The sequence below is a fragment of the Cyanistes caeruleus genome, chromosome 3 (genome assembly GCF_971803275.1).
Source record: "Cyanistes caeruleus chromosome 3, bCyaCae1.hap1.1, whole genome shotgun sequence".
Lineage (NCBI taxonomy): Eukaryota > Metazoa > Chordata > Aves > Passeriformes > Paridae > Cyanistes > Cyanistes caeruleus.
The window spans coordinates 35831949-35840613 of record NC_141703.1 but is presented as its reverse complement, the minus strand read 5'-3'; the positions used below and the strand labels follow the sequence as shown (position 1 = coordinate 35840613).

Here is an 8665-nt window from a genome sequence, read left to right as displayed (position 1 = left end):
AATTTAATTTGACTCAGGGCAGTGGGGCTTAATAAGAGGCAAGGCATTTAGGAAATGTGACCCACATTTCTCACCATTGCCCGAGTCTGTGTGTGAGTCTAACCTAAGGCACTTAAAAATAACTTGGTGGAAATTTAAACAAAACTGTCTTTTCCTGAAGATGGGACTCTCTCTTTTCCAGAAAAAGAAGTACTAAAAATTAAATGCCTTATTTTCTGAACAAAATCACTTTGACTGTACTCTTGATATTCAATCATTTTACGGCAAAATATTAGTTTGGGTTTTCTTGGTAAGGAAGAGACACTAAATTACTGCAGAAGTTCTGAAAGTATCCTTACTTATGATATCAATGGCTATTTCAATGTGAAAATGACAGGGCAAATTTTTTTACATAGCAGCATAAAAATCAGCTATAACCCAGTGCAGCCCTTTTTCCCAGCTGTAATACACATTTGGAATATAAATTATGAGGGCAAAAAAGACAGAAGGGTGACTGAAGAGGTAAATGCTATGACACTCAGACATGAACTAAGCTTCCTGGCACTTTTGGCAGCCACAGGCATTCCCAAAGATTTGACAAATTGGTGGGTGCTTTTATTTAATCCATGTCAGTGAACAATACCACGTGATATCTAGCATGGGCTTTTGAGACTAATTAAAGCAGGACATTGCTACAAAATACAATCAGACTAGGAAGTCATTCAAAGAAGTAACTGGAGAGACCCCAGTACGTGTTCCCTTGAGTGCATGCAGAAATTATGGTGCTATGTGGGTTTGCACCTGTGGTTCCTGTGAAGATCTGCAGCTCAAATTCTCTCTGAAGTCACAGAGATGCTCTGAGACAGATCTGTGCTCTCTGAAGAAGTCCACACAAGGAATCTTCCACAAAATTGCTTCAGAATTCAAGCCTGCCTACAATATTCCCTTCTCTAGCACAACACAATCCTGTATCACAGGTTTCAAATGATCTCTAACTTTCTGTGGTTTTTTTTTTTCTCTTCCCTTTCACTCAGTGTGACATAGTGTATTCAGAAGTTAACAGGACTATTTGTGTATTTCTTGAAATAGGAACAAACAGACTGCTTTAAAAGTTTTTACTTTTATATATAGATAGGTGCATAGAGATATTTATACTTGGTTATATTTTCTGCTTTCCCTTTTGTACTGTCTTGTAAACACGTCATGAAATGAGCCTTCATTTTTGAAAACAATAGGAGCTGGATGCTTAATTCAGGGGAGATAAATGAAAGACTCATCTCTATTGTTGCAGTTTTCTTAAAAAAAGGCTTATGCTTTTGAAAATCTTCTTTGAAATACACATATTGCAAAAAAAAAATAGGAGCAGAAAGAATATTTCTATGCCTGAACTATCCTGTCCACTCGTAAACAGGCTAACACTGAAAAACTGGAAGACACATATAATGACAGCTCAGCTGAGTGTGAGAACAAAAAATGTGTGAGGAGTTTGAAGCTTGCAACCTGATACTCCCATAGTCTCAACATTACCTTGTTTGTAGAAGCTCACTGGCAAATCAACCAGCAATAGCCCATCATTTGTTTGGGAGCTGAATGTCTTACGAAGTTTCTGAAATAGGAAATTGGTCCTACTTCTGCTGAAGAGACTGGGCAGCCTATTTCTATCACATTACACTCTTCTGTTGGGCTTTTCTTTTTTCTTCTCAGAACATCCAAAGCTGGTCAAGTCAAATTTAACAGCTGCTGAAATTGCTATGTGCTTTTTAGAGGAGACTTGAAAATAAATTGTGTGCTGGAATTTTGGTTGAGATTGCAATGAATGCATTTTGGCAAAGAGATCCTCCTTGTAAACTTATTTCACATGCTAACAGTTGGCAATATGAGAAAAGAGGGCTGCTGGGGGTGGAATTACCAGCCTGTCACCTTAACAAAGGACTTTTGGAAATGTCCCACTCTTTGGGAAAATGATTATCCTTCATGAGGTTTAGTGTCAGATAAAGTACAAGAGATGGTTAAACAGAAAACAGTACTGTAAATAACACAATGTAAACAGTAATATGTTAAGATCTGCAAGAGTCATATTAATTTCTCTATATTTCTAAATCAACCATCATTCATAAGTGAGGAAATTATATTTCAGCAGTATATCAGTCAGGTGACACAAGCGCTGTAGTCATCTCTTTAATCAAAACCATCCAAAATTCCCATGAGGATATATATTGGTGTAGATGGGCATATATCTGAATTATGCCTAAAATTAAACACCTTTCTCTATAAACATCAAGTATAATTTAAAATATTTTTTCTTAATTGAAATACCATTCAGGTGAAACAAATGTCTGTGACTTCTGCTATGGGAGCAAACAGTTTCCTTGTGCCTGTCTGAGTTGGAATTAAGTGAAATACAGTATCTCAAATATGCTGCACTGCAAGTAACCAGTTCATACAACCTATTGTAACCATAAGTAGGCAAATTTTGGTTTTCATCTACTGAAAATCCAGTGCCATGAAACAGTGAAAAAAACAACAGCCTTACCATCCAATAATACAGGAAGCAGTCATCTTGATCACTGATGCAAGTAATGACATGATTTCAGCCAAAGTAAATTTAAACAAACAAATAAACAACTCAAGTTTAAAATCCTTACTCCAGATCAGGTGCTTGTTCAAGGCATGTCAGAAACCATGTCAGACAAAGCATAAAAAATTCAGGAGGCTAATTTTGGAATATGCTGTCAAAAGCAAATATGAAAGACTATTCAAAGGCAAGCATATCTGTTCACTGTGATGCATTACAGTAGTGGCTATTCAATTTCTTGTTCAAGCTCAAAGGCCCTAAAATAAAAATCTAAACTCTATGCTGATTTCTTTGCCCACAAACATACAAATAACTTTTATACAAATAACTTTAAAGACACATATTGTGCTCATCCAATCACTTTCCTGTGAATATTTTCATTTATAAACACTATTGTTTGATTGTTAATTCCTCAAATGTGATGAATCTGGGTGATAAATAGAAGACTGCAAAACAAGGGAAATTTTAGTAATTTTTTCCATTTTGCAGTCACAAAAGATAAATAATATTAAAAATCTTTTTAAAAATCCTCTAACAATAAATCCTGTGATTCAAATGTTAATGAACAATGAATGGTTGCAGTTTTAGGACACTAGAGTGAAATCTTTGAATGATATCCACAGACACTTTTGACTTTCTCTATGATAATATAGATTCTTGAATATCCTCTTATTGTGTAGAAGACATTTATAGTTTGCCTCATGCTCTGCAGTCCCACAAGAAGACACAAGGAAGAACAACCACAAAATTCAAAGAAAAAGCATGGTATGTTTTTTTCTATTTTCTCAAGAAAGGGTGAATAACTGTTGTGTACCTAATATGCAGAGACATCTTAGTATAACAAGATACAGCTTAACTCCTAGAGTCCTTGTTATTTAATCCATTTAGTTCTGCCCAGGGATCACATGAATTTATGGAAACCCCCTGCTACCCTCTTTGTTGACTTCCATCCCTGCTGGGAGATCCCCATCTGCTGGGAAGCAAAAGTCTGTTCTGAACTTTACCTCATTTAACAGAGTGCCACATGTAAATCCAACTTCTTCATTTATTACTTTGACAGAGCAGATGGCAAAGGGCTTTTAAAAGACTGTAATGTCGCTTAAAACTAGCTATATTTGTAGAAATAATAGTTTCAGCTACTTGGATTCTAATGCCTGATTTTTAAGAAGAGAATCTGACACAGGCAATTAAATTTTTGAGCCATCAGTACTTAGTGATGCATCATAATTTAGCTGTTTTCAGAAAATCATATTGTGACCAAATAATCATTCATAAAGACAGAAAATACTTTTTTAATGGAAATCTGAGACTCGTGTTTGGTGGCTGATATGAGTGACTAGTTTTCTAATAGCCTTAATCACTGGAGTATTTCTTTACTTGTTCATTTAAGCCCATTAATGAAAACGTATGATGTTAAGTCTAACATCTACTAACCCTTGATGACTGTTTTGACTTCTAGCATTGTCCTATAAATAACTGTGAATGACATGCACTGAAAATCAAAGAGTATTATTTCACTGTGATTAAAGAGAACAGGTTCACCCAAGACTTCCTTTTCATCCAGTAAGACCACAGAGAAATTCATTGTTAGTTTGAGTCAGATGTAATGTACTTCAAAATGTCTTGTCCTTAAAAATCTTACCCTAAATGCATAATGCAAGCTTTAAAAATAACTTGAAAACTCAATGCAAGCCACTGGGTTTTCTTGTAGAGGGCACATAATGGGATAGGGAACATCAAGCACAATCATAGTGCCCTGGGCTTGAAGACTACAAATAATATAAATTACTTGTCCTCAAGATCCATTCTAATGGTTTGTGTGTTTGTGTGTTTATAATTGGAGACATCTGAAAGTTTTTTAAGCCCTGAAAAAGGGAAGTAAACCTTACATATCCAGTGCTGACTGTGCTTTTCTAACTGAGAATATCAGCTGACTTGATGCTCCATGAAATCCAGAGAGCCTGTATTCACCCGATACAACTGGGATCTCTGGTTATGTTCATCTGGGTCAGGAACCTTCTGATCACTTTATAAGTATTATGGCCAAGGGGTGCTGGTTGTTTGCGTGACATTTGTGGTCTGTCGTGCCATCGTGGCGCCTTGTGTGGCTGCTTCAGGGTAAGACCTCATATGAGGTGAACAATGTGTGTTCTTTGCTCCAAATTAAACAAATACCTCTAATATGCACTTCCTTAGTTCAGTGTCGGGTGTTTTAAGGTATTTATGTCTTGTGCATATGCTTAGGCCCTAATGTCAGATCCCATGATTCATAATAAGTTTTTGCTTTTCTGATGATAAATAACACTGTTTAGAAACAAGGCTGTCTGTCCCCAAAGGGCTTTTATAATGAACTGTACAGGCCTCCCCTGCAACTATGCTGGTCAAACTTCTGTGATACAACACACGGCTTTTGTTGATCATCTGGAGAACTTTATACCAGGAGGGGTTTGCCTCTCAGTGTAGTTTCCTTTAATAATATTGTACTGTATTTAAAATTTCAGTTCAGATAATGGAACTTTCTTAAGCTTTACTACCAAGCTGATTTTTCTTGAGTTTGGTTGCAGAAAATTTTTAAGATTCTTAAGTTAAAAGTTAAAACCTAAGGTTCATCTCCCACATGAAAAAAACTCTGGAAGATAACGCTGGTGGCAAATTCCTTTACAATTATTTTCTGCAATAAGATATGCAGAAAAGTTATGCATCAGGCCAGGAAGCCTCTGTCCTTATTTGATAAATCCCCTGGGGGAAAATCTAAGGAAAATTGGAGTCAGGTGTAGCTATTCCTGCTTTGTGTAACCTCAGGAACACACCACACTCTCTTCAAGCAGCTCCAATGGAAAATGACAGCAGTGATCTTCTCTGCCAATAAATGTGATCTCTCAGGATAATTAGTACCCCTGAATAACATAATTCAGTTGAGAAATTGGGTTGCACTGGGGGCAGTTGAGGTAGCATGAGGAACTGAGGCCCAGGAGAAGGAAGACATCCAAGTCCTGCTGGTACATACATACACATAGACATACACATAGACATATACATGTACTTGCTGGTATGACATAACTGTGGTGTGTTTGAGACAAAATAAAAATATTTGTCCTTTCTTGAATTTGTGAACCTACAGATTGACCTTCAGTAGAAAAATGTTATTATTCAGTAGTCAAAAAAAAAAAAAAAAAAGGTGAAGTCAGGACTTTCAGGACTTTAGGTTTGTTTCCTGAATTGTCTAGGATTACAGTTGTATCTTTCTTTGTAATTACTACTTAAAGCAAATCCCAAAAAATGTATCACATATTCTTTACATAAAAGGAAGAATATAATCACCCATGAAGGCTAACACTGCACGGAATTTAAAGAAAAAAGTAAAGAAAATCCCCAGTGTGGTTGAATTGCATTTGGAGCCACATGAAAAAAAACAAAACATGGTGGTAAGCCAGATGCTTCCTTTTTTCAAAGGCTGTGTAGGCAGTTTATGGTATTTTGGTAATTCTGACCTTTGTCTGACTATGTGACTGTGTGTCAATAGAAGTCTAAACAAGGAAAGCAATCACTCTGTGTACAAGTGGTTAAAATTCATGGCTAGCAGGGAGCAGATTACAACAGGAAAGCCCCCAGCCTGTCCATCTACTGGTACCCTACCACCAGCAGAGCTCCTTTTATTCCAGCTTCTCCCTATGGTTGCCTTCAATTCTTTTGCAAATCTTTCTCTCCCCTCACAAATTTATAGCCCATTGATGCCTTTCTGTGGGTGGCTTGAAACATCTGGATAACAATCTTGCAGTCTGCCTGCTGCACCCTTCCCTGGAACAATGGTTGGTGCAGGGCTGCCATCAAACCCAGAGGAAGAATGGAGCTGGTTAACTTGTGCATTCACTGCCCGCCCCCAATTAGGGGCCGAGGGAACGTCGGGGAGCTCAGGGCGGTACTTTGTCAGCCTCAGAAAAGTTGTTCCAGCGATTGTTACATCACGTTTCTTCAGGCTAATTCGGTTTGGGTGATGCTGATTTCCTCCTCCTGGATGTCAGCCCCTTCGCTAGCGGCGGCCACTTTTGCAGGAGGTATTGCAGTCTGAGGTGGTTGAACTCACACATCTCTGGTCCCTCAGTGTGGCAGAGCAGGAAACGTCTCAAAAGGGCACACACAATTAATTTACAGGAGTTTTACATTTAAATTAATTTAGTGGGATTTAGTAGATAGTACAGCTTTCCCCCAGAGTTTTATAATAATTATATAGCTGGGATCAAGCTCCCTGTTGAACTCTAAATTTAAATATTTTAGAAGAAATGTCTGTATTTCATTTATCAGAAAAGCTAATAATGTCATTTATTAGAGATTTTTTTTGGTTTAGGATAACCAGGAGAGAGAAGAACGAGTGGAAGGAACCTTTCCTCACTTTTTCCTAGGTAGTACAATCATTCTAGAAGATTAAATTAGGAGGTTTACAGTCGAAATAAATATTGTTTAAGGTTTTCTTGTGGTTTTGTTACCCTTTTATGTGGATATCTGAGGGTTCAGTGACAGGCAAAGGAAGAGCATATTCTTCCTTTGTATTTATGTGATTCAGTGTGTAGCAATGTGTTGCTAAATGATACAACTCAAGTCAGTGTTACTTAACTATGTTACTGAGATCTCTTGAACCACACTGATCCTTGTTTAACTTTCTCATTGTTAGACCAGCCAAGTACTGTGTGCCATGTTCCTCCTTGCAACCTGCGAGGGCGATCTAGACTAATACTCCCATTTTTGTATGTCAGGGTTAGGCACTTAATTTCCATAAATGATGTTGTTTTTGTTGACATTATGTTCTATTTTATAGCCACTATCTTAATTTTTTGGAAATATTTCATAGATATAGAGACCCAAGCCAAAGACTGAAAGTCAAGCAACTTATCAAAATTTGCTCATGCAGATGGGTTCTCTGATACCTTTTCTGCAACTTCCACCCTTCAACAAAGAAACCAAAAAAACCCTACCAACCAAACAAAAAAACCCCAAAACAAACAACCCCCCCCCCAAAAAACCCCCAAAAACTGAAATCAAAACAAAAACAAACAAAAAAGAGAAACAGAAAAAGCTGCATCTCTCACTGTATTGGATGATATTGGCCCTTGCTGAAATTTCTTCCTGGCTTAATAACACATCTACACCAGAGTGATCTGCTTCATGCTACTGTGCTGGGATAATAGGTCTGTGACCTCAAATGACACGCTTCAGATGCACCCAAGTGGCAAAGCAACAGTAGGATGACATTCCAATCTTTTATTACCTGCAGAACAGTAAATATGTCAGGTGATGAGGGTGATTCACGGTTGGTAAGGGTGGGACACAAACTTGTGGAAAAACATATAAACGTAGAGATTCGTATATACGTATACATATAAACATTGAGATACAGTAGCTTTTCTTCAGTGTGCACTAAAGAACAGCGATGGCTATTAGTCTGCTTTTATTGAGAGGACTACTAGAAGGTGCTATAAGTCTCTCCAGAGAGCCTTGATGCAAAAATGATTAACTGACTGAGAGAGGAGTTTGAGCACACATACAATTAGTGTGTGTCACTGCAGTGAAGACACTGTATATAATATTACTTGTGTTGGAGAACTGCTTCAGTATCAAGTATTAAATATGGAGAACAAAGCATTAAAACTCATTCTAAAGTGCCTTGCTTTTGGAAAGAATGATCAGTTTTCAGTCATTCTCAGAATAAAAAGTTTACTGAGAAAATTGTTCATCTAAAGAATGTCTCTAAAAAAATATGCGTACACAAATGTTAAGTGATGCATTCTTTTGTGGAGACTAGGATGGCATTATTATTGAACAAAATGTAAGTAATTTTTAAGAACATGATAGAAAGTCTTATTTTTAGAATTACTTTTTATAGAGATGTGTTTTCACTCTTCAATATTGTCTTTATTTTGTCAAAAACACCAAAAAACAACCCATCCATGACAGGCATTTAAACTAGATTCAGTATCAATTTCCAGCCAAAACAACTCCTGTAAAAGCTTACTAGAAGTATAGTCTTAGTGCTTATCAATTAACAAAAAATAGTTTTCAAGATGATTAATATATTTATTCAGCAGCTATAAACGATACATGTATGGATCCATCTAC

At 36.9% G+C, this 8665-nt stretch overlaps 1 long non-coding RNA gene across 1 annotated transcript; it reads right to left on the bottom strand.

The window, feature by feature from the left end:
- Positions 1-1046: 1046 nt before the first annotated feature.
- Positions 1047-7708, bottom strand: LOC147654079 (uncharacterized). The gene is made up of 2 exons (XR_015285442.1): positions 7639-7708; positions 1047-6676 (listed from the first exon to the last, which is right to left on the bottom strand). It is a non-coding gene; the product is annotated as an uncharacterized LOC147654079 (long non-coding RNA).
- Positions 7709-8665: the final 957 nt, after the last annotated feature.